Source organism: Oncorhynchus nerka, unplaced genomic scaffold, assembly GCF_034236695.1.
Source record: "Oncorhynchus nerka isolate Pitt River unplaced genomic scaffold, Oner_Uvic_2.0 unplaced_scaffold_742, whole genome shotgun sequence".
NCBI lineage: Eukaryota > Metazoa > Chordata > Actinopteri > Salmoniformes > Salmonidae > Oncorhynchus > Oncorhynchus nerka.
The window spans coordinates 78,110-104,871 of NW_027040458.1; the positions used below are offsets into that span (position 1 = coordinate 78,110).

General features: G+C 46.4%; 1 pseudogene; it reads left to right on the plus strand.

The window, feature by feature from the left end:
* Positions 1 to 2,039: 2,039 nt before the first annotated feature.
* Positions 2,040 to 26,762, plus strand: part of LOC135571138 (centrosomal protein of 76 kDa-like) — a 36,388-nt pseudogene continuing 11,665 nt past the window's right edge.

Here is a 26,762-nt window from a genome sequence, read left to right on the forward strand (position 1 = left end):
TGTTCATGACATTACGTTGTGATCTCAACATAATGAGGGGGTTTGTAGTGTTCAGGACATTACGTTGTGATCTCAACATAATGAGGGGTTTGTAGTGTTCATGAGTTGTGATCTCAACATAATGAGGGGGTTTGTAGTGTTCATGAGTTGTGATCTCAACATAATGAGGGGGTTTGTAGTGTTCAGGACATTACGTTGTGATCTCAACATAATGAGGGGGTTTGTAGTGTTCAGGACATTGACGTTGTGACCTCAACATAATGAGGGGGTTTGTAGTGTTCAGGACATTACGTTGTGATCTCAACATAATGAGGGGGTTTGTAGTGTTCATGACATTACGTTGTGATCTCAACATAATGAGGGGTTTGTAGTGTTCAGGACATTACGTTGTGATCTCAACATAATGAGGGGGGTTTGTAGTGTTCAGGACATTACGTTGTGATCTCAACATAATGAGGGGGTTTGTAGTGTTCAGGACATTACGTTGTGATCTCAACATAATGAGGGGTTTGTAGTGTTCAGGACATTACGTTGTGATCTCAACATAATGAGGGGTTTGTAGTGTTCATGACATTACGTTGTGATCTCAACATAATGAGGGGGTTTGTAGTGTTCATGAGTTGTGATCTCAACATAATGAGGGGGTTTGTAGTGTTCAGGACATTACGTTGTGATCTCATCATAATGAGGGGGTTTGTAGTGTTCATGACATTACGTTGTGATCTCAACATAATGAGGGGGTTTGTAGTGTTCATGACATTACGTTGTGATCTCAACATAATGAGGGGGTTTGTAGTGTTCAGGACATTACGTTGTGATCTCAACATAATGAGGGGGTTTGTAGTGTTCAGGACATTACGTTGTGATCTCATCATAATGAGGGGGTTTGTAGTGTTCATGACATTACGTTGTGATCTCAACATAATGAGGGGGTTTGTAGTGTTCATGAGTTGTGATCTCAACATAATGAGGGGGTTTGTAGTGTTCAGGACATTACGTTGTGATCTCAACATAATGAGGGGGTTTGTAGTGTTCAGGACATTACGTTGTGATCTCAACATAATGAGGGGGTTTGTAGTGTTCAGGACATAAATACGTTGTGATCTCAACATAATGAGGGGGTTTGTAGTGTTCAGGACATTACGTTGTGATCTCAACATAATGAGGGGGTTTGTAGTGTTCAGGACATTACGTTGTGATCTCAACATAATGAGGGGGTTTGTAGTGTTCAGGAGTTGTGATCTCAACATAATGAGGGGGTTTGTAGTGTTCATAAGTTGTGATCTCAACATAATGAGGGGGTTTGTAGTGTTCAGGACATTACGTTGTGATCTCAACATAATGAGGGGGTTTGTAGTGTTCATGAGTTGTGATCTCAACATAATGAGGGGGTTTGTAGTGTTCAGGACATTACGTTGTGATCTCAACATAATGAGGGGGTTTGTAGTGTTCAGGAAATAAGTTGTGATCTCAACATAATGGGGGGGTTTGTAGTGTTCATGACATTACGTTGTGATCTCAACATAATGAGGGGGTTTGTAGTGTTCATAAGTTGTGATCTCAACATAATGAGGGGGTTTGTAGTGTTCAGGACATTACGTTGTGATCTCAACATAATGAGGGGGTGTGTAGTGTTCATGACATTACGTTGTGATCTCAACATAATGAGGGGGTTTGTAGTGTTCATGACATTACGTTGTGATCTCAACATAATGAGGGGTTTGTAGTGTTCAGGACATTACGTTGTGATCTCAACATAATGAGGGGGTTTGTAGTGTTCAGGACATTACGTTGTGATCTCAACATAATGAGGGGGTTTGTAGTGTTCATGACATTACGTTGTGATCTCAACATAATGAGGGGGTTTGTAGTGTTCATGACATTACGTTGTGATCTCAACATAATGAGGGGGTTTGTAGTGTTCAGGACATTACGTTGTGATCTCAACATAATGAGGGGGTTTGTAGTGTTCATGAGTTGTGATCTCAACATAATGAGGGGGTTTGTAATCTCAACATATTAGGGGGTTTGCTAGTGTTCATGACATTACGTTGTGATCTCAACATAATGAGGGGGTTTGTAGTGTTCAGGACATTACGTTGTGATCTCATCATAATGAGGGGGTTTGTAGTGTTCAGGACATTACGTAGTGATCTCAACATAATGAGGGGGTTTGTAGTGTTCAGGACATAAGTTGTGATCTCAACATAATGAGGGGGTTTGTAGTGTTCATGACATTACGTTGTGATCTCAACATAATGAGGGGGTTTGTAGTGTTCATGACATTACGTTGTGATCTCATCATAATGAGGGGGTTTGTAGTGTTCAGGACATTACGTTGTGACCTCAACATAATGAGGGGGTTTGTAGTGTTCAGGACATTACGTTGTGATCTCATCATAATGAGGGGGTTTGTAGTGTTCAGGACATTACGTTGTGACCTCAACATAATGAGGGGGTTTGTAGTGTTCAGGACATTACGTTGTGATCTCAACATAATGAGGGGGTTTGTAGTGTTCAGGACATTACGTTGTGATCTCAACATAATGAGGGGGTTTGTAGTGTTCAGGACATTACGTTGTGATCTCAACATAATGAGGGGGTTTGTAGTGTTCATGAGTTGTGATCTCAACATAATGAGGGGGTTTGTAGTGTTCATGACATTACGTTGTGATCTCAACATAATGAGGGGGTTTGTAGTGTTCAGGACATTACGTTGTGATCTCAACATAATGAGGGGGTTTGTAGTGTTCAGGACATTACGTTGTGATCTCAACATAATGAGGGGGTTTGTAGTGTTCAGGACATTACGTTGTGATCTCATCATAATGAGGGGGTTTGTAGTGTTCAGGACATTACGTTGTGATCTCAACATAATGAGGGGGTTTGTAGTGTTCAGGACATAAATAAGTTGTGATCTCAACATAATGAGGGGGTTTGTAGTGTTCATGACATTACGTTGTGACCTCAACATAATGAGGGGGTTTGTAGTGTTCATGACATTACGTTGTGACCTCAACATAATGAGGGGGTTTGTAGTGTTCATGAGTTGTGATCTCAACATAATGAGGGGGTTTGTAGTGTTCATGACATTACGTTGTGACCTCAACATAATGAGGGGGTTTGTAGTGTTCAGGACATTACGTTGTGATCTCAACATAATGAGGGGGTTTGTAGTGTTCAGGACATTACGTTGTGATCTCAACATAATGAGGGGGTTTGTAGTGTTCAGGACATAAATACGTTGTGATCTCAACATAATGAGGGGGTTTGTAGTGTTCAGGACATTACGTTGTGACCTCAACATAATGAGGGGGTTTGTAGTGTTCATGAGTTGTGATCTCAACATAATGAGGGGGTTTGTAGTGTTCAGGACATTACGTTGTGATCTCAACATAATGAGGGGGTTTGTAGTGTTCAGGACATTACGTTGTGATCTCAACATAATGAGGGGGTTTGTAGTGTTCAGGACATAAATACGTTGTGATCTCAACATAATGAGGGGGTTTGTAGTGTTCAGGACATTACGTAGTGATCTCAACATAATGAGGGGGTTTGTAGTGTTCATGACATTACGTAGTGATCTCAACATAATGAGGGGGTTTGTTTTATGTCCTCTCTGGTCTTCCGTACCTTCATAACGTTGACAGTGTTTTGACAGGAAGTGCCTGACACCGAGTTAGGACTCCAGAACACTCCGAAGCCTGCAACTCACTTTATTGACAAGGACCCGACGAAGCTCAAGAAAAGTAAGAAACTGTCACCGGGGAGATTGAGCGAGCACCTGACGTTCCCTTACTACTGTTCTGTGTCAAATGATTGTATTTCTGTCCTCCCAGCCAACATGGACCCAGCGAGGAGGTACCTGTACCTCCAGGTCCTGGGGGGTAAGGCCTTTCTAGAGCACCTCCAGGAGCCAGAGCCTCTACCTGGTCAGGTCTGCTCCACCTTCACCCTCTACCTGCACTTCAGGAACCAGCGCTTCCGCTCCAAGCCTGTCCCCTGTGCCTGTGAGCCAGACCTGCAGGAGGGCTTCCTGCTGGAGATACACAGAGAGGGACTAGGTACAGACGGGTTGACTTCCTGACTGCCTGATGTTACACAACTGGTTTACTGTAGACAACATTGTCTCCTTTAATTTATATTTAATCCCTGTTGTAAAGTAGTCCTGTTTACTAGTAGTCCTGTTTACTAGTAGTCCTGTTAACTAGTAGTCCTGTTTACTAGTAGTCCTGTTTACTAGTAGTCCTGTTAACTAGTAGTCCTGTTTACTAGTAGTCCTGTTTACTATAGTTGAGCTGTTTACTAGTAGTCCTGTTTACTAGTAGTCCTGTTTACTAGTAGTCCTGTTTACTAGTAGTCCTGTTTACTATAGTTGAGCTGTTTACTAGTAGTCCTGTTTACTAGTAGTCCTGTTTACTAGTAGTCCTGTTTACTAGTAGTCCTGTTTACTAGTAGTCCTGTTTACTAGTAGTCCTGTTAACTAGTAGTCCTGTTTACTAGTAGTCCTGTTTACTATAGTTGAGCTGTTTACTAGTAGTCCTGTTTACTAGTAGTCCTGTTTACTATAGTTGACCTGTTTACTAGTAGTCCTGTTTACTATTAGCCCTGTTTACTAGTAGTCCTGTTTACTATTAGCCCTGTTTACTAGTAGTCCTGTTTACTAGTAGTCCTGTTTACTATAGTTGACCTGTTTACTAGTAGTCCTGTTTACTATAGTTGACCTGTTTACTAGTAGTCATGTTTACTAGTAGTCCTGTTTACTAGTAGTCCTGTTTACTATAGTTGACCTGTTTACTAGTAGTCCTGTTTACTAGTAGTCCTGTTTACTATAGTTGACCTGTTTACTAGTAGTCCTGTTTACTATAGTTGACCTGTTGACTAGTAGTCCTGTTTACTATAGTTGACCTGTTTACTAGTAGTCCTGTTTACTAGTAGTCCTGTTTACTATAGTAGTCCTGTTTACTATAGTAGTCCTGTTTACTAGTAGTCCTGTTTACTACTAGTCCTGTTTACTAGTAGCCCTGTTTACTAGTAGTCCTGTTTACTAGTAGTCCTGTTTACTAGTAGACCTGTTTACTAGTAGTCCTGTTTACTAGTAGTCCTGTTTACTAGTAGTCCGGTTTACTAGTAGCTCTGTTTACTAGTAGTCCTGTTTACTAGTAGCCCTGTTTACTAGTAGCCCTGTTTACTAGTAGCCCTGTTTACTAGTAGTCCTGTTTACGAGTAGTCCTGTTTACTAGTAGCCCTGTTTACTAGTAGTCCTGTTTACTATAGTTGACCTGTTTACTAGTAGCCCTGTTTACTAGTAGTCCTGTTTACTAGTAGTCCTGTTTACTATAGTTGACCTGTTTACTAGTAGTCCTGTTTACTAGTAGTCCTGTTTACTAGTAGTCCTGTTTACTAGTTGACCTGTTTACTAGTAGTCCTGTTTACTAGTAGCCCTGTTTAGTAGTCCTGTTTACTATAGTTGTCCTGTTTACTATAGTTGACCTGTTTACTAGTAGTCCTGTTTACTAGTAGTCCTTTTTAGTAGTCCTGTTTACTAGTAGTCCTGTTTACTAGTAGTCCTGTTTACTAGTAGTCCTGTTTACTATAGTTTACTATAGTACACTTGGCTCATTGAGCTCTAGCGACTCCTTGTGGCAGGCCAGGCGCCTGCAGGCTGACCTCTGTCGTCAGTTTGAACCGTGTTTCCTCTGACACGGTGGTGCGGCTGGCTTCCGGGTTAAACCTGGCGGTGTTTCCTCTGACACGGTGGTGCGGCTGGCTTCCAGGTTAAACCTGGCGGTGTTTCCTCTGACACGGTGGTGCGGCTGGCTTCCGGGTTAAACCTGGCGGTGTTTCCTCTGACACGGTGGTGCGGCTGGCTTCCAGGTTAAACCTGGCGGTGTTTCCTCTGACACGGTGGTGCGGCTGGCTTCCGGGTTAAACCTGGCGGTGTTTCCTCCGACACGGTGGTGCGGCTGGCTTCCGGGTTAAACCTGGCGGGTGTTTCAGAGGACGCACGACTCGTCTCCAGAGCCCGTTGGGGAGTCGATGAGACGAGATGGGAATTGGGGAGGAAAAGGGGGTACCACCAACAACAACAACAACGTAATAATTAATCATCTCTGAACAGGCTTATTGTTCGTGACCTTCCTTTGTCTCTGTGTCTTACAGGCGATGGCAGTAAGATGGCAGATGCCACCACGATGTTGTCTATCTGTGACCCGGTACACCTGGTGTTGATAAAGAGAGACGCATCCAGCGAGACCACCCTGGTCTCCTCTTACTTCCTGGACTGGAGGACCGTCCTCTCCTCTCCCTCTGGGAAGACCAGCATTGCCGTAGAGCTGCTTGGAGTCGGTAAGGACGCTAAGGGTTAAACTATTTGAGGTTTAATTTTCTGAAGGAAAATTAACCTGCATTTTCTATGAATTAGCCTGATTTACACCCAGTTAAATACATAGAAATGAAAGACAAAAGAGAGGGAACACATCCTGTCTGCTGTTCTGGGTTTCTGTTCTGTTCCAACTGTCGGTAGTGAGTGTAAGGTGTTTCTGTCCTGTCCTAACAGGTAGTGAGTGTAAGGTGTTTCTGTCCTGTCCTAACAGGTAGTGAGTGTAAGGTGTTTCTGTCCTGTCCTAACAGGTAGTGAGTGTAAGGTGTTTCTGTTCTGTTCCAACAGGTGTTCAGTATATCTCCTCAGTATATCTCCTCTGTATCCTAACAGGTGTTCAGTATATCTCCTCTGTTTCCTAACAGGTGTTCAGTATATCTCCTCAGTATATCTCCTCTGTATCCTAACAGGTGTTCAGTATATCTCCTCTGTATCCTAACAGGTGTTCAGTATATCTCCTCAGTATATCTCCTCTGTTTCCTAACAGGTGTTCAGTATATCTCCTCAGTATATCTCCTCTGTCTCCTAACAGGTGTTCAGTATATCTCCTCTGTCTCCTAACAGGTGTTCAGTATATCTCCTCTGTTTCCTAACAGGTGTTCAGTATATCTCCTCAGTATATCTCCTCTGTATCCTAACAGGTGTTCAGTATATCTCCTCAGTATATCTCCTCTGTATCCTAACAGGTGTTCAGTATATCTCCTCAGTATATCTCCTCTGTATCCTAACAGGTGTTCAGTATATCTCCTCAGTATATCTCCTCTGTTTCCTAACAGGTGTTCAGTATATCTCCTCTGTCTCCTAACAGGTGTTCAGTATATCTCCTCTGTCTCCTAACAGGTGTTCAGTATATCTCCTCAGTATATCTCCTCTGTTTCCTAACAGGTGTTCAGTATATCTCCTCAGTATATCTCCTCTGTCTCCTAACAGGTGTTCAGTATATCTCCTCTGTCTCCTAACAGGTGTATATCTTCAGTATATCTCCTCTGTCTCCTAACAGGTGTTCAGTATATCTCCTCTGTCTCCTAACAGGTGTGTTCAGTATATCTCCTCTGTCTCCTAACAGGTGTTCAGTATATCTCCTCTGTATCCTAACAGGTGTTCAGTATATCTCCTCAGTATATCTCCTCTGTATCCTAACAGGTGTTCAGTATATCTCCTCTGTCTCCTAACAGGTGTTCAGTATATCTCCTCAGTATATCTCCTCTGTATCCTAACAGGTGTTCAGTATATCTCCTCAGTATATCTCCTCTGTCTCCTAACAGGTGTTCAGTATATCTCCTCAGTATATCCTCTGTCTCCTAACTCAGTATATCTCCTCTGTATCCTAACAGGTGTTCAGTATATCTCCTCAGTATATCTCCTCTGTATCCTAACAGGTGTTCAGTATATCTCCTCTGTTTCCTCTGTATCCTAACAGGTGTTCAGTATATCTCCTCTGTATCCTAACAGGTGTTCAGTATATCTCCTCTGTATCCTAACAGGTGTTCAGTATATCTCCTCTGTATCCTAACAGGTGTTCAGTATATCTCCTCAGTATATCTCCTCTGTTTCCTAACAGGTGTTCAGTATATCTCCTCAGTATATCTCCTCTGTATCCTAACAGGTGTTCAGTATATCTCCTCTGTATCCTAACAGGTGTTCAGTATATCTCCTCAGTATATATCTCAGTATATCTCCTCTGTCTCCTAACAGGTGTTCAGTATATCTCCTCAGTATATCTCCTCTGTATCCTAACAGGTGTTCAGTAGGTGTTCTAACAGGTGTCAGTATATCTCCTCTGTATCCTAACAGGTGTTCAGTATATCTCCTCTGTTTCCTAACAGGTGTTCAGTATATCTCCTCTGTATCCTAACAGGTGTTCAGTATATCTCCTCTGTATCCTAACAGGTGTTCAGTATATCTCCTCAGTATATCTCCTCTGTCTCCTAACAGGTGTTCAGTATATCTCTCCTCTGTTTCCTAACAGGTGTTCAGTATATCTCCTCTGTATCCTAACAGGTGTTCAGTATATCTCCTCAGTATATCTCCTCTGTATCCTAACAGGTGTTCAGTATATCTCCTCTGTATCCTAACAGGTGTTCAGTATATCTCCTCAGTATATCTCCTCTGTCTCCTAACAGGTGTTCAGTATATCTCCTCTGTCTCCTAACAGGTGTTCAGTATATCTCCTCAGTATATCTCCTCTGTATCCTAACAGGTAGTGAGTGTAAGGTGACGGCTGGTGTACTCAACATGAGTCTTGACCTTTACCCTCCTCTATCAGAGATCCTGTCACCTGACATCATCACCACACAGGTCAGAGGTCGTAATGCTGCTCTGCTCTGTCATGTTGTCACGCTATGATTCACTTCCTTCCTAAGAGGCAGACATTTATATGGTTCCTTCCTAAGAGGCAGACATTTATATGGTTCCTTCCTAAGAGGCAGACATTTATATGGTTCCTTCCTAAGAGGCAGACATTTATATGGTTCCTTCCTAAGAGGAAGACATATGGTTCCTCCCTAAGAGGCAGACATATGGCTCCTCCCTAAGAGGCAGACATATGGCTCCTCCCTAAGAGGCAGACATATGGCTCCTCCCTAAGAGGCAGACATATGGCTCCTCCCTAAGAGGCAGACATATGGCTCCTCCCTAAGAGGCAGACATATGGCTCCTCCCTAAGAGGCAGACATATGGCTCCTCCCTAAGAGGCAGACATATGGCTCCTCCCTAAGAGGCAGACATATGGCTCCTCCCTAAGAGGCAGACATATGGCTCCTCCCTAAGAGGCAGACATATGGCTCCTCCCTAAGAGGCAGACATATGGCTCCTCCCTAAGAGGCAGACATTTATATGGTTCCTCCCTAAGAGGCAGACATTTATATGGTTCCTCCCTAAGAGGCAGACATATGGTTCCTCCCTAAGAGGCAGACATATGGTTCCTCCCTAAGAGGCAGACATATGGTTCCTTCCTAAGAGGCAGACATATGGTTCCTTCCTAAGAGGCAGACATATGGCTCCTCCCTAAGAGGCAGACATATGGCTCCTCCCTAAGAGGCAGACATATGGCTCCTCCCTAAGAGGCAGACATATGGCTCCTCCCTAAGAGGCAGACATATGGCTCCTCCCTAAGAGGCAGACATTTATATGGTTCCTCCCTAAGAGGCAGACATTTATATGGTTCCTCCCTAAGAGGCAGACATATGGTTCCTCCCTAAGAGGCAGACATATGGTTCCTCCCTAAGAGGCAGACATATGGTTCCTTCCTAAGAGGCAGACATATGGTTCCTTCCTAAGAGGCAGACATATGGCTACTTCCTAAGAGGCAGACATTTATATGGTTCCTCCCTAAGAGGCAGACATTTATATGGTTCCTCCCTAAGAGGCAGACATTTATATGGCTCCTCCCTAAGAGGCAGACATATGGCTCCTCCCTAAGAGGCAGACATATGGCTCCTCCCTAAGAGGCAGACATATGGCTCCTCCCTAAGAGGCAGACATATGGTTCCTCCCTAAGAGGCAGACATATGGCTCCTCCCTAAGAGGCAGGGGTTGATAGTGATTGTTCCTGGTGTTTGTTGTCTGCAGCAGTCCCTAAGAGGCAGACATATGGCTCCTCCCTAAGAGGCAGACATATGGCTCCTCCCTAAGAGGCAGACATATGGCTCCTCCCTAAGAGGCAGACATATGGCTCCTCCCTAAGAGGCAGACATATGGCTCCTCCCTAAGAGGCAGACATATGGCTCCTCCCTAAGAGGCAGACATATGGTTCCTCCCTAAGAGGCAGGCATATGGCTCCTCCCTAAGAGGCAGACATATGGCTCCTCCCTAAGAGGCAGACATATGGCTCCTCCCTAAGAGGCAGACATGATTGTTCCTGGTGTTTGTTGCTCCTCCCTAAGAGGCAGACATATGGCTCCTCCCTAAGAGGCAGACATATGGCTCCTCCCTAAGAGGCAGACATATGGCTCCTCCCTAAGAGGCAGACATATGGCTCCTCCCTAAGAGGCAGACATATGGCTCCTCCCTAAGAGGCAGACATATGGCTCCTCCCTAAGAGGCAGACATATGGCTCCTCCCTAAGAGGCAGACATATGGTTCCTCCCTAAGAGGCAGACATATGGCTCCTCCCTAAGAGGCAGGTTGATAGTGGCTCCTCCCTGCAGACATATGATCCTTTGTTTGTCTGCAGACAGTCCCTAAGAGGCAGACATATGGCTCCTCCCTAAGAGGCAGACATATGGCTCCTCCCTAAGAGGCAGACATATGGCTCCTCCCTAAGAGGCAGACATATGGCTCCTCCCTAAGAGGCAGACATATGGTTCCTCCCTAAGAGGCAGACATATGGCTCCTCCCTAAGAGGCAGACATATGGCTCCTCCCTAAGAGGCAGACATATGGTTCCTCCCTAAGAGGCAGACATATGGTTCCTCCCCAAGAGGCAGACATATGGCTCCTCCCTAAGAGGCAGGGGTTGATAGTGATTGTTCCTGGTGTTTGTTGTCTGCAGCAGTCCCTAAGAGGCAGACATATGGCTCCTCCCTAAGAGGCAGACATATGGTTCCTCCCTAAGAGGCAGAATGTTTCCTCCCTAAGAGGCAGGGGTTGATAGTGATTGTTCCTGGTGTTTGTTGTCTGCAGCAGTCCCTAAGAGGCAGACATATGGTTCCTCCTCCTAAGACTGGTCAGACTTTGCTCATGGTCCTCCATTGTTAAGAGGCAGACATATGGTTCCTGTTTAAGAGGCAGACATTGTTTTGGTTCCTTTTAGGAGAGAATGGTGTCCTCCCTAAGTGGCAGACTATGGTTGTTAGAGGCAGACATATGGTTCCTCCCTAAGAGGCAGACATAGGGTTCCTGGGTCCTAAGAGGCAGACATATGGCTCCTCCCTAAGAGGCAGACATATGGCTCCTCCCCTAAGTGCTGGGTTGATAGTGATTGTTCCTGGTGCAGACATATGTGCTCCCCTAAGAGGCAGTTATGTGCTCCTCCCTAAGAGGCAGACATATGGCTCCTCCCTAAGAGGCAGACCTATGTTCCTCCCTAAGAGGCAGACATATGGCTCCTCCCTAAGAGGCAGACATATGGCTCCTCCCTAAGAGGCAGACATATGGTCCTCGTGCCAGAGGTGTGGCTAGCCGTGCTGGGTGTTCCGTGCTGGGTCCTGAGCCCTCCTAAGAGGCAGACATATGGTTCCTCCCTAAGAGGCAGACATATGTTTCCCCTAAGAGGCAGGGGTTCCGTGCTAGTGATTGTTCCGTGTTTGTTGTGCTGGGTGCAGACGTGCTGGGTCCCTGAGGCAGACATATGGTGTTCCTCCCTAAGAGGCAGACATACTGGCTCCTCCCTAAGAGGCAGACATATTGTTCCTCCCTGGAGGCAGACGTGCTGGCTCCTCCCTAAGCAGTGCAGGGGTGTTAGCCGTCCGTCCTGGTGAGACGTGCTGGTTCCTCCCTAAGAGGCAGACATATGGCTCCTTGTTGTGTTCCTGCTAAGAGGCAGACTCCCTAAGAGGCAGACATATGGCTCCTCCCTAAGAGGCAGACATATGGCTCCTCCCTAAGAGGCAGACATATGGCTCCTCCCTAAGAGGTGGTTCCTCCCTAAGAGGCAGACATGCTCCTTAAGAGGCAGACATGCCGTGGCTCCTCCCTAAGAGGCAGACATATGGCTCCTCCCTAAGAGGCAGACATATGGCTCCTCCCTAAGAGGCAGACATATGGCTCCTCCGTAAGAGGATGGCTCCTCCTGGGTGTTAAGAGGCAGACATATGTTCCTCCCTAAGAGGCAGACATATGGCTCCTCCCTAAGAGGCAGACATGCTGGCTCCTCCCTAAGAGGCTGGGTGTTCCGTGCTGGGTCCTAGCCGTGCCCTAAGAGGCAGACATATGGTTCCTCCCTAAGAGGCAGACATATGGCTCCTCCCTAAGAGGCAGACATATGTGTTCCTCCGTAAGAGGCAGACATATGGGTCCTCCCTAAGAGGCAGACATATGGCTCCTCCGTGCGGGTGTTAGGGTGACGTGCGGGTGTTAAGAGTGCCGTGCTGGGTGGCTCCTCCCTAAGAGGCCGACGTTAGCTGTGCGGGTGTTATCTGTGCTGGGTGTTAGAGGCAGACATATGTGTTAGCCGTGCTAAGAGGCAGACATATGGGTGTTCCCTGGGAGGCAGACATACTGGGGTTCCGTGCTGGGTGAGTGCAGACGTATGGGTGTTCCTCCCTGTTAAGTGCGAGGCAGCCATACTGTGTTCCGTGCTGAGTGTTAGCATAGGGCCTCCGGGTGTTGCCGTGCAGACATTTTCCGTGGTGTTTTGTTGTCGTGTTCGTGCTGGGTGTTAGTCGTGCTGGTGCAGGGTGTTAGCCATGCCGTGCAAGACGTGCGGTGTTAGGAGTGCTGTTTCTGGTTTATGCCGACAGTAGCCGTGCTGGGTCCTAGCCGTGCTGGGTGTTCAGACAGGTGGGTCCTGGGTCCTCCGTGCTGCAGGGTGTTAGCCATGCCGTGCAGGGTGTTGTGTGCTGGGTCCCGTGCTGGGTGTTAGGCAGTGCTGGGTGGTAGCTCGTGCTGGGTGTTAGCCGTGCTGGGTGTTAGCCGTGCCGTGCTGGGTGTTAGCCGTGCTGGGTGTTAGCCGTGCTGGGTGTTAGCCGTGCTGGGTGTTAGCCGTGCTGGGTGTTAGCCGTGCAGTGGTAGCCGTGCTGGGTGTTAGCCGTGCCGTGCTGTGTGTTAGCCGTGCTGGGTGTTGCCGTGCTGGGTGGTAGCGTGCCGTGCTGGGTGTTGGTAGCCGTCCTCCCGTGCTGGGTGTTAGCCTGCTGGGTGACTGGGTGTTATCCGTGCTGGGTGGTAGCCGTACTGGGTGTTAGCCGTGCTGGGTGTTTAGGGTGTTTGTACTGGGTGTTAGCCGTGCTGGGTGTTAGCCGTGCTGGGTGTTAGCCGTGCTGGGTGGTAGCCGTGCTGGGTGTTAGCCGTGCTGGGTGTTAGCCGTGCTAGGTGTTAGCCGTGCTGGGTGGCCTCCCTGGGTGTTAGCCGTGCTGGGTGTTAGCGTGCTGGGTGTTAGCCGTGCTGGGTGCTCCTGCCGTAAGGGTGTTAGCCAGCCGTGCAGGGTGTTGGCCGTGCTGGGTGGTAGCCGTGCTGGGTGTTAGCCGTGCAGGTGTTGCCGTGCTGGGTTAGCCGTGCTGGGTGTTAGCCGTGCTGGGTGGTAGCCGTGCTGGGTGTTAGCCGTGCTGGGTGTTAGCCTGCTGCCGTGTGTGTTAGCCGTGCTGGGTGTTAGCCGAGCTGGGTGTTAGCCGTGCTGGGTGTTGGTGCTGGGTGTTCCCGTAAGGTGTTAGCCGTGCTGGGTGTTAGCCCGTGCCGTGCTGGGTGTTAGCCGTGCTGGGTGTTATGCCGTGCTGGGTCCGTCCCTAGGTGTTAGCCGTGCTGGGTGACGTGCTGGGTGTTAGCCGTGCTGAGGTAAGAGGCAGACATGGTGTTATCCTGCTGGGTGTTGCCGTGCTGGGTGTTAGCCGTGCTGGTGAAGCCGACTGGGTGTTAGTTCCGTGCTGGGTGTTAGCCGTGCTGAGCCGTGCAGACGTGCTGGGTGTTATCCTCCGTGCTGGGTGTTAGCCGTCCCTAAGAGGCAGACTGGGTGTTATGCTGGGTGTTAGCCTGCTGGGCCTGGGAAGCCCCGTGCTGGTGTTAGCCGTGCTTCCTCCCTGGGTGGAGCAGTGCTGGGTGTTGCCTCCTCTCCGTGAAACAAGGTGAGGACCGTGCTGGGTGTTCCCTCCGTGCACAGACACAGTGCTGGGTGTTACCGTGCTGTAGCCTGACCTGGGTCTTTAACCATGCAGGGTGTTCCTCCAGTGCTGGTGTTAGCCGTGCTGGGTGTTAGCCGTGCTGGGTGTTAGCCGTGCTAGGTGTTAGCCGTGCTGGGTGGTAGCCGTGCTGGGTGTTTCCCCGTGCAGAATGAATGCCTCCTGGGTGTTAAGCCGGCCTGCTGGGTGTTAGCCGTGCTGGGTGTTAGCCTGCTGGGTGTTATCCGTGCCCATGCGGGTGTTAGCCAGTCCCTGTTGTGCTTGAGCCGTGCTAGGTGTTAGCCGTCTGGGTGAGCCATCCTGACCATGCCGTGCAGGGTGTTAGAGGGTGTTAGCAGTGAGTGCTGTTTCTGGTGCTGGGTGTTGCCGTGCTGACATGCTGGTGTTCTGTTAGAACTGGGTGATCAGACAGGTGTTAGCCATGCATGAGCCAAACTGCTGGGTGTTAGCCGTGCAAGGTGTTGCAGTGCTGGGTGTTAGCCGTGCTAGGTGTTAGCCATGCTGGGTGGTACCAGTGCTGGGTGTTCACCCTGTAGGTGGTAAAGCCGTGCCGTGTGTTTGCTGGGTGTTAGCCGTGCTGGGAGTTAGGAACTGATGTTGCCGTGCTGACAGTGCTGGTGTTAGCCGTGCTGAGACGGGTGTTGACCAGGTGTTAGCCTGTGGTGTTAGCCGTGCTGGGTGTTAGCCGTGCAGGGTGTTAGCCATGACGTGCAGGGTGAGACGTGCTTGTTAGCGTGCCTAGGTGTTAGCCAGGTGAGACGTGCCGGGTGTTAGCCTCTATGGTCTGATTGGGTGTTAACCGTGCCGTGCTGGGTGTTGCCGTGCCGTGCTGGGTGTTGCCGTGCCGTGCTGGGTGTTAGCCGTGCCTGAGTGCGTTAGCTGTGCGGGTGTTATCTGTGCTGGGTGTTAGCGTGCTGGGTGTTAGCCGTGCTGGGTGTTAGCGTGCAACCAGGTATTGGGTGTTTCAGCCGTGCTGGGTGTTAGCTGTACTGGGTGAGCGTGCTGGGTGCCGTGCTGGGTGTTAGCGTGCTGGGTGTAGCCGTGCTGGGTGTTAGCCTAGGTGTGCTGGGTGTTGCCGTGCGGGTGTTAGCCGTGCTGGGTGTTGCCCCGTGCACACCAGCCGGGTGTTAGCCGTGCCGTGCGGGTGTAGCTGACCGTGCTGGGTGGTACGTGCCAGGTGTTAGCCGTGCTGGGTGTTAGCCGTGCCGTGAGACGAGACAGCCATGCCCAGGGTGTTGCCGTGCTGGGTTTCACCGTGCTGTGTTAGCTGTGCTGAAGTAGCCGTGCCAGGTGTTTGCCGTGCCATGTTGTAGCCGTGCTGGGCTGAGCCGTGAAGGTGTTAGCCGTGCTGGGTGGTCAGCCGTGCTGGGTGTTTCACGTGCTGGGTGTGCCGTGTGCTGGGTGTTGCCATGCCGTGAAGGGTGAGCCGTGCTGGGTGTTAGCCAGACTGTTTAGCCGTGCTGGGTGGTAGCCGTGCTGGGTGTAGCCGAGCTGGGTGTTAACCATGCCGTGCTGGGTGGTACCGTGCTGGGTGTTAGCCGTGACTGGGTGTTAGCCGTGCTGGGTAGCCGTGCTGGGTGTTAGCCGTGCTGGGTGGTAGCCGTGCTGGGTGTTAGCCACGTGGTGTGTTAGCCGTGCTGGGTTTAGCCGTGCTGGGTGTAGCTGACGTGCTGGGTGTTAGCCGTGCTGGGTGTTAGACGTGCTGGGTGTTAGCCATGCTGGGTGTTAGCTGACCTGGGTGTTAGCCGTGCTGGGTGGTAGCCTGGTACTGGGTTTCCGTGCTGGGTGTTAGCCGTGCTGGGTGTTTATCCGTGCTGGGTGTTAGCCGTGCTGGTGTGTTAGCCGTGCTGGGTGTTAGCCGTGCTGGGTGTTAGCCGTGCTAGGTGTTGCCGTGCTAGGTGTTAGCCGTGCCGTATTTGAACTTTGCTGTGTTGCTTGCAGGATGAAACGGCGTCAACAGGCCGGTGTGTTCCTACGTGCGTGTCCTGCGTGCTGGCCGTCTCCTGGAGAGTCCCCGTCAGGCGGCCCGTTCGTTAGCCTGCTGGGCCTGGAGAAAGCCCCGTGGTGGGGGAGGAGGAGGGGGTAAACAGGAGCAGTGGTGCTCCTTCTCGCCTTCCTCTGTAGAAACAAGGTGAGGACCGGCTCTGTTCTGAACCCACACACACACAGCCGTAAGCATTTAGACAGCTGTAATGCTAAGCGTCTTTAACCTCTGAACTCATCTCTCTGTGTTCTAATCCTCAGTGGTGGAATTGTAAAATAATTAATTTCTGAAACGGTTAAACGGCCTGTTATGAGAAGATTTATTTATATCCTGATGGACGGTTCTGGGATTTCCCAGTGCAGCAGAATGAATAAATGCCTCCTCTTCTATCTCCCTCCCCTCCCTCTCCTCTTCTATCCTCTTCTATCTCCTCTCCTCTCCTCTTCTCCTCTCCTTCCCAGTCCCAATCTCCTCTCCAGCTATCCTCTCCCCTCTCCTCTCCTCTCTCCTCTCTCCCCTCCTCCTCTTTCCTCTCCCCTCCTCCCCTCTCCTCCTCCTGTGAGACATGATGACCAGCCCTGTGTGTTAGAGTTAGGTGTTGACCAGCCCTGGTAGAGTTAGGAACTGAGACATGATGACCAGCCCTGTGGGTTGTAGCAGTTAGGAACTGAGACACATGTTGACCAGCCCTGTGTTGTAGCAGTTAGGAACTGAGCAAAGGTGTTGTAGCCAGCCCTGTGGGTTAGAGTTAGGAACTGAGACATGATGACCAGCCCTGTGGGTTAGAGTTAGGAACTGAGACATGATGACCAGCCCTGTGGGTTAGAGTTAGGAACTGAGACATGATGACCAGCCCTGTGGGTTAGAGTTAGGAACTGAGACATGATGACCAGCCCTGTGTTGTAGCAGCTAGGTGTTGTTAGACTGTGACAGCCCTGTGGTTAGAGTTAGGAACTGAGACATGATGACCAGCCCTGGGGACTGTTGAAGCATGACCAGCCCTGTGTAGCAGTCTGTAGACAGCAAGGCAGACATGATGATGACCCTGTGGTGTTTAGAGTTAGGAACTGAGACATGATGACCAGCCCTGTAGGTGTTGAACACATGATGACCAGCCCTGTTGGTTAGAGAGGTGTTGACATGATGACCAGCCCTGTGGTGTTGTCCAGGAACTGAGACATGTGACCAGCCCTGTTGTTAGAGTTAGGAACTGAGACATGATGACCAGCCCTGTGGGTTAGAGTTAGGAACTGAGACATGATGACCAGCCCTGTGGGTTAGAGTTAGGAACTGAGACATGATGACCAGCCCTGTGGGTTAGTAGTTAGGAACTGAGACATGATGACCAGCCCTGTGGGTTAGAGTTAGGAACTGAGACATGATGACCAGCCCTGTGGGTTAGAGTTAGGAACTGACCAGCCCTGTGGGTTAGAGTTAGGTAGACATGATGACCAGCCCTGTTGTTAGAGTTAGGAACTCAGACATGATGACCAGCCCTGTGGGTTAGAGTTAGGAACTGAGACATGATGACCAGCCCTGTGGGTTAGAGTTAGGAACTGAGACATGATGACCAGCCCTGTGGGTTAGAGTTAGGCTGAGACATGTTGACCAGCCCTGTGGGTTAGCTGTTAGGAACTGAGACATGATGACCAGCCCTGTGGGTTAGAGTTAGGAACTGAGACATGTTGACCAGCCCTGTGGGTTAGGTTAGGAACTGAGACATGATGACCAGCCCTGTGGGTTAGAGTTAGGAACTGAGACATGATGACCAGCCCTGTGGGGAGTTAGGAACTGAGACATGATGACCAGCCCTGTGGGTTAGAGTTAGGAACTGAGACATGTTGACCAGCCCTGTGGTGTTAGAGTTAGGAACTGTTGACCAGCCCTGTGGGTTAGAGTTGTTGATGACCAGCCCTGTGGTGTTAGAGTAGGAACTGAGACATGTTGACCAGCCCTAGTGGGTTAGAGTTAGAACTAGACATAATGTGTTGTTAGAGTTAGGAGACATGTTGACCAGCCCTGTGGGTTAGAGTTAGGAACTTGAGACATGATGTTTTGGTGTTTCCAGGGAGACTGTGACATCTCTCTGATCTGATTGGTTGTGTGTTTCCAGGGCGACTGTGAGGACCATGCCACCCTGCTGTGCAGTCTGCTGCTGGGGTTCGGCCTGGATGCCTACGTGTGTGTTGGCACTAAGCCCAGAGCCTGGCACACACCTGGGTGATGACCAGGGGCACTGACAGCACCATCACCTTCTGGGAGAGCCTGACCGCACACAGGTGAGACAGCCCGGTTTGTAGCCCCACCTGAGCTGAAGCCGGTTCTGCCCCACCTGAGACTGAAGCCCGGTTCAGATACAACGGCCCCACCTGAGACTGAAGCCCGGTTCAGATACAACGGCCCCACCTGAGACTGAAGCGGTGTCAGATACAACGGCCCCACCTTGAAGCCCGGTTCAGATAGTAGCCCCACCTGTGTTGTAGCCGGTTCAGCTAGCCCCACCTGAGGCAGACACAACCAGACTGTTTCACCATGTTGTAGCTGACCTGTATTACAGACACAACCAGACTGTTTCACCATGTTGTAGCTGTTTCAGGTGTTGTAGCTGACCTGAGGTGAGACACAACCAGACTGTTTCACCATGTTGTAGCTGACCTGAGTTAGAGACACGACCAGACTGTTTCACCATGTTGTAGCTGACCTGAGACAATACAACCAGACTGTTTCACCATGTTGTAGCTGACCTGAAGCAGCAAAGACTGTTTCACCATGTTGTAGCTGACCTCAGACAAACCAGCTGTTTCACCATGTTGTAGCTGACCTAGGTAGACACATCCAGACTGTTTCACCATGTTGTAGCTGACTGAGGTGTCAGACTGTTTCACCATGTTGTAGCTGACCTAAGACGAGACACAACCAGATAGTTTCACCATGTTGTAGCTGACCTGAAGATTTGACACAACCAGACTGTTTCACCATGTTGTAGCTGACCTGAGCGAGACACACCAGACTGTTTCACCATGTTGACCTGAGAGAGACACAACCAGACTGTTTCACCATGTTGTAGCTGACCTGAGCGAGACACAACCAGACTGTTTCACCATGTTGTAGCTGACCTGAGACGAGATAGTAACCAGACTGTTTCACCATGTTGTAGCTTATAGCTAGAGCAGACTGTTTCACCATGTTGTAGCTGACCAAGACTCCAGACTGTTTCACCATGTTGTAGCTGACCTGAAGCGAGACACAACCAGACTGATGTTGTAGCTGTTTACAACCAGACTGTTTCACCATGTTGTAGCTGACCTAGAAAGACACAACCAGACTGTTTCACCTGTTGTAGCTGACCTGAGTAGACACAACCAGACTGTTTCACCATGTTATCTCTGACCTGAAATCGAGACACAACCAGACTGTTTCACCATGGTACCTGACCTGAGCCAGACACAACCAGACTGTTTCACCATGTTGTAGCTGACCCCAGACACCCCCAGACTGTTTCACCATGTTGTAGCTGACCTGAATCCCAGACTGTTTCACCATGTTGTAGCTGACCACAGGTCCTTCAGATTTGACCAGCCCAGGTGTGGTCCCAGCAGCGGTCTGAGGCACTGTATCGCAGTCTTGAGGCGTCACTACAGAGCCGGGTTTGGTCACAGGCTGTGTCACAACCGGCCTTGACCTGAGTCCCATAAAACGGTGCACAATTGGCTCATGCACTCTAGCGACTCCATGTGGCGGGCGGGCGCCTGCAGGCTGACCTCGATGGTCAGTTGAACAGTTCAGACCGTTTCCATGGTAATGCTGCCTCTTTACAATGACATGATTTCTTTGAAACAAAGTTGCCACTTGTTGTAGCAAGGTGTTGTAGCCGCTAGGTGTTGTAGAGCTAGGTGTTGTAGCAGCTAGGTGTTGTAGCTGGAGCTAGGTGTTGCAGCAGCTAGGTGTTGTAGCAGTAAGATGTTGTGGAAGCAAGGCAACAAGGTGTTGCAGTAAGAGCTAACAGTGCAAGGTGTTGCAGCAGCTAGGTGTTGTAGCAGCTAGGTGTTGTAGCAGCTCGGTGTTGTAGCAGCTAGGTGTTGCAGCAGCTAGGTGTTGTAGCAGTAGATGTTGTAGCAGTAGATGTTGTAGCAGCTAGGTGTTGTAGCAGCTAGGTGTTGTAGCAGCTAGGTGTTGTTAGATGTTGTATTATAGTAGATCTTGTATTATAGGTGTTGATCTCTGTGTCTAGGTGTTATAGTAGAGCCGCTCAGCCGCTAGGTGTTGCAGCAGCTAGGTGTTTTAGCAGATCTCTAGGTGTTGTAGCAGCTAGGTGTTGTAGTCTAGGTGTTGTAGCAGCTAGGTGTTGTATTATAGCAGCAAGGCAAGAGGTGTTGTGCTGATATTATAGTAGATGTTGTAGCAGCAAGGCAACAAGGTGTTGTAGCAGTAGATGTGTGCAGCTATATTATAGTAGGTGTTGTAGCAGCTGTATTATAGTAGATCTGTTGTGTAGGTGTTTAGCAGCTAGATCTCTGTGTTGTAGCAGTAAGATGTTGTATTATAGTAGATGTTGTGTCTGCTATAGGTGTTGTAGCAGCTAGGTGTTGTAGCAGCTAGATGTTGTAGCAGCTAGGTGTTGTAGCAGTAAGATATTGTAGCAGCAAGGCAACAAGGTGTTGTAGCTGCTAGGTGTTAGTAGAGCTAGGTGGTAGCTAGGTGTTGCAGCTGCTATTATAGTAGCATAGGTGTTTTAGTAGGTTATAGTAGCTAGGTGTTGTAGCAGCTAGGTGTAGAGCTCTGTGTCAGCAGCTAGGTGTTGTAGCAGCTAGGTGCTGTAGCTGCTAGGTGTATAGCAGTAAGATGTTGTAGCAGCAAGCAACAAGGTGTTGTAGCAGCTAGGTATTGTAGCAGCAAGGCAACAAGGTGTTGTATTATAGTAGGTGTTGTATTAGGTGTTAGTAGGTGTTGTCTGGTGTTGTATAGTGTTGTGCTAGGTGTTGTATAGTAGGTGTTGTAGCCGTAGGTTATAGTAGATCTAGGTTTTGTCTAGGTGTTCTAGGTGTTGTAGCCGCCGGTGTTGTAGCCGCTAGGTGTTGTCTAGGTGTTATAGTAGGTGTTGTGTCTAGGTGTTATAGTAGGTGTTCTAGCCTAGGTGTTGTAGCATTAGGTAGTAGATCTAGGTGTTGTCTGTATTATGTAGATCTAGGTGTTGTAGCAGCTAGGTGTTGTGCCGCTAGGTGTTGTAGCCGCTAGGTGTTGTAGCTAGGTGTTGCAGCCGCTAGGTTTATAGTTAGCCGCTAGGTGTTGCAGCTAGGTGTTGTAGCATCTCTAGGTGTTGTATTAGGTGTTGAGCAGCTAGGTGTTGTCTGTATTAGGTGTTGTAGATCTAGGTGTTGCATTAGGTGTAGTAGAGCTAGGTGTTATAGTAGGTGTTCTGTATTATGTTGTAGATCTCTAGGTGTTATAGTAGATCTAGGTGTTGTAGATCTAGGTGTTGTAGCTAGGTGTTGTAGTAGTATCTCTAGGTGTTGTCTGTATTATAGTAGATCTCTGTGTCTGTAGGTGTTGTAGATCTAGGTGTCTGTATTATAGTAGATCTCTGTATTATAGTGTTGTATGTTGTAGCAGCTAGGTATTGTAGATCTCAAGGTGTTGTATAGGTATAGTAGGTGTTGTAGCTGTATTATAGTAGATCTCTGTGTTGTAGCTAGGTGTTGCAGCTAGGTGTTGTATTATAGCTAGGTGTTGTGTAGCTAGGTGCTGTAGATGTCTGTGTTATAGTAGGTGTTGTAGTCAGCTAGGTATTAGGTGTTGTAGATCTAGGTGTTGTATTATAGTAGATCTCTGTGTCTGTAGGTGTTGTAGATCTAGGTGTTGTCTGGTGTTATAGTAGGTGTTGTAGCTGCTAGGTGTTAGTAGATCTCTGTGTTTGCTAGGTGTAGTAGAGCTAGGTGTTGTCCGCTAGGTGTTGTAGATCGCTAGGTGTGTAGGTGTTGTGTCTGTATTATAGTAGATCTCTAGGTGTTATAGTAGATCGCTAGGTGTTGTATTAGGTGTAGATCTCTAGCTAGGTGTTGTATTATGTAGCAGCTAGGTGTTGTAGCAAACAAGTTTCAGAAATACATTCACCAGAAAAGTTACACACTTTGACTCGTCAGAGAAATATCAACAAGCTAGGCTAGCTAATTACTGCAGCAAAATAGCTAGCTATTCTGTGCAAAACAGCTAGCTATCTATAGCTAACTAGCTATCTGCTTGGCTAAACACAGAAAGTCAGCGCACTGTTCTTATAGTAGATCTCTGTGTCAAGTTTTAGCTAAGATTTGACATTGTTTGAATTTTGGAAATCCAGCTAGCCAACGTGAGATGTTCCCAAAACCACACTGTTTCAGATCAAACTAACTGTCTTCTTCAACTGCATAAAACTCTCGGAGGTGTTTTAAATGTGAACTGGGCTCAACAACACCTGCAACAATGAAGTCCTCTGTCTCTCTGGCGGAGGTTCTGAGTAGGTTTAGTCCCCTTCACCAGGGTGCAGCATGGTTATGAATAGAGCTCAATGATCTCTAGTCTGTATTATCAGTAGCATGTCTGTTCTACACAATATATTTCTACCTATTCAATCATTTTTTGTTTCTGTACCTCCATAGGCCATTGACCCAGACGCCCCTCCCCTGGCCCCCAGTCCCTCCTATCCCTACAGGACCATCGGCTGTGTTCAACCACAGGTCCTTCTGGCCAACTGCCAGCCGTTACGCCGTGGAACTCTGCTGTTCGACTTCCACAACCAGTCCCGGTGGAAGGCTATGAGTGAGGAGGCTGTTGGCTCAGTGTGCTCCCCGGTATTATAGTAGACCTCTCTGCCCCCTCTACCTCCTCTCTGTGGCCCCTCCCTGGAGCCCAGCGCTGCCTCCAACCAGTTGGAACTGGAGCTGAGGTACCTGGTGGTGGAACACAGGAAGGTGAGTAGACGTCAACGGCGTAGGTTGGCTAGTTTAACCTGTAATTATGTCAGAGCCCATACCTGTCAGAGCCCATACCTGTCAGAGCCCATACCTGTCATACCTGTAGCCCATAGTGTCAGATCTCTGTATTATAGAGCCCATACCTGTATATACCTGTAGAGCTGTATTATAGTAGATCTCTGTGTCTGTATTATAGTCAGATCTCTGTATTATAGTAGATCTCTGTGTCTGTATTATGTGTCTCTGTATTATAGTAGATCTCTGTGTCTGTATTATAGTAGATCTCTGTGTCTGTATTATAGTAGATCTCTGTATTATAGTAGATCTCTGTGTCTGTATTATAGTAGATCTCTGTATTATAGTAGATCTCTGTGTCTGTATTATAGTAGATCTCTGTATTATAGTAGATCTCTGTATTATAGTAGATCTCTGTGTCTGTATTATAGTAGATCTCTGTGTCTGTATTATAGTAGATCTCTGTGTCTGTATTATAGTAGATCTCTGTGTCTGTATTATAGTAGATCTCTGTGTCTGTATTATAGTAGATCTCTGTGTCTGTATTATAGTAGATCTCTGTGTCTGTATTATAGTAGATCTCTGTATTATAGTAGATCTCTGTATTATAGTAGATCTCTGTATTATAGTAGATCTCTGTATTATAGTAGAGCTCTGTGTCTGTATTATAGTAGATCTCTGTGTCTGTATTATAGTAGATCTCTGTATTATAGTAGATCTCTGTGTCTGTATTATAGTAGATCTCTGTATTATAGTAGATCTCTGTGTCTGTATTATAGTAGATCTCTGTGTCTGTATTATAGTAGATCTCTGTATTATAGTAGATCTGTGTCTGTATTATAGTAGATCTCTGTGTCTGTATTATAGTAGATCTCTGTGTCTGTATTATAGTAGATCTCTGTATTATAGTAGATCTCTGTGTCTGTATTATAGTAGATCTCTGTGTCTGTATTATAGTAGATCTCTGTATTATAGTAGATCTCTGTGTCTGTATTATAGTAGATCTGTGTCTGTATTATAGTAGATCTCTGTGTCTGTATTATAGTAGATCTCTGTGTCTGTATTATAGTAGATCTCTGTATTATAGTAGATCTCTGTGTCTGTATTATAGTAGATCTCTGTGTCTGTATTATAGTAGATCTCTGTGTCTGTATTATAGTAGATCTCTGTATTATAGTAGATCTCTGTATTATGTCTGTATTATAGTAGATCTGTGTCTGTATTATAGTAGATCTCTGTATTATAGTAGATCTCTGTATTATAGTAGATCTCTGTGTCTGTATTATAGTAGATCTCTGTGTCTGTATTATAGTAGATCTCTGTGTCTGTATTATAGTAGATCTCTGTGTCTGTATTATAGTAGATCTCTGTATTATAGTAGATCTCTGTGTCTGTATTATAGTAGATCTCTGTGTCTGTATTATAGTAGATCTCTGTGTCTGTATTATAGTAGATCTCTGTGTCTGTATTATAGTAGATCTCTGTGTCTGTATTATAGTAGAGCTCTGTGTCTGTATTATAGTAGATCTCTGTGTCTGTATTATAGTAGAGCTCTGTGTCTGTATTATAGTAGATCTCTGTATTATAGTAGATCTCTGTGTCTGTATTATAGTAGATCTCTGTATTATAGTAGATCTCTGTGTCTGTATTATAGTAGATCTCTGTGTCTGTATTATAGTAGATCTCTGTGTCTGTATTATAGTAGATCTCTGTGTCTGTATTATAGTAGATCTCTGTGTCTGTATTATAGTAGATCTCTAGTAGATCTCTGTATTATAGTAGATCTCTGTGTCTGTATTATAGTAGAGCTCTGTATTATAGTAGATCTCTGTGTCTGTATTATAGTAGATCTCTGTATTATAGTAGATCTCTGTATTATAGTAGATCTCTGTGTCTGTATTATAGTAGATCTCTGTATTATAGTAGAGCTCTGTGTCTGTATTATAGTAGATCTCTGTGTCTGTATTATAGTAGATCTCTGTGTCTGTATTATAGTAGATCTCTGTGTCTGTATTATAGTAGATCTGTGTCTGTATTATAGTAGATCTCTGTGTCTGTATTATAGTAGATCTCTGTGTCTGTATTATAGTAGATCTCTGTGTCTGTATTATAGTAGATCTCTGTATTATAGTAGATCTCTAGATGTCTGTATTATAGTAGATCTGTGTCTGTATTATAGTAGATCTCTGTATTATAGTAGATCTCTGTGTCTGTATTATAGTAGATCTCTGTGTCTGTATTATAGTAGATCTCTGTGTCTGTATTATAGTAGATCTCTGTATTATAGTAGATCTCTGATCTCTGTATTATAGTAGATCTCTGTATTATAGTAGATCTCTGTGTCTGTATTATAGTAGATCTCTGTGTATATTATAGTAGAGCTCTGTGTCTGTATTATAGTAGATCTCTGTGTCTGTATTATAGTAGATCTCTGTGTCTGTATTATAGTAGATCTCTGTGTCTGTATTATAGTAGATCTCTGTATTATAGTAGATCTCTGTATTATAGTAGATCTCTGTGTCTGTATTATAGTAGATCTCTGTGTCTGTATTATAGTAGATCTCTGTGTCTGTATTATAGTAGATCTCTGTGTCTGTATTATAGTAGATCTCTGTGTCTGTATTATAGTAGATCTCTGTATTATAGTAGATCTCTGTATTATAGTAGATCTCTGTGTCTGTATTATAGTAGATCTCTGTATTATAGTAGATCTCTGTATTATAGTAGATCTCTGTGTCTGTATTATAGTAGAGCTCTGTGTCTGTATTATAGTAGATCTCTGTGTCTGTATTATAGTAGATCTCTGTATTATAGTAGATCTCTGTGTCTGTATTATAGTAGATCTCTGTGTCTGTATTATAGTAGATCTCTGTGTCTGTATTATAGTAGATCTCTGTGTCTGTATTATAGTAGATCTCTGTATTATAGTAGATCTCTGTGTCTGTATTATAGTAGATCTCTGTGTCTGTATTATAGTAGATGTCTGTATTATAGTAGATCTCTGTGTCTGTATTATAGTAGATCTCTGTGTCTGTATTATAGTAGATCTCTGTGTCTGTATTATAGTAGATCTGTGTCTGTATTATAGTAGATCTCTGTGTCTGTATTATAGTAGATCTCTGTGTCTGTATTATAGTAGATCTCTGTGTCTGTATTATAGTAGATCTCTGTATTATAGTAGATCTCTGTATTATAGTGTCTGTATTATAGTAGATCTCTGTGTCTGTATTATAGTAGATCTCTGTATTATAGTAGATCTGTGTCTGTATTATAGTAGATCTCTGTGTCTGTATTATAGTAGATCTCTGTATTATAGTAGATCTCTGTGTCTGTATTATAGTAGATCTCTGTGTCTGTATTATAGTAGATCTCTGTGTCTGTATTATAGTAGATCTCTGTATTATAGTAGATCTCTGTATTATAGTAGATCTCTGTATTATAGTAGATCTCTGTGTCTGTATTATAGTAGATCTCTGTGTCTGTATTATAGTAGATCTCTGTGTCTGTATTATAGTAGATCTCTGTGTCTGTATTATAGTAGATCTCTGTGTCTGTATTATAGTAGATCTCTGTATTATAGTAGATTATAGTAGATCTCTGTATTATAGTAGATCTCTGTGTCTGTATTATAGTAGATCTCTGTGTCTGTATTATAGTAGATCTCTG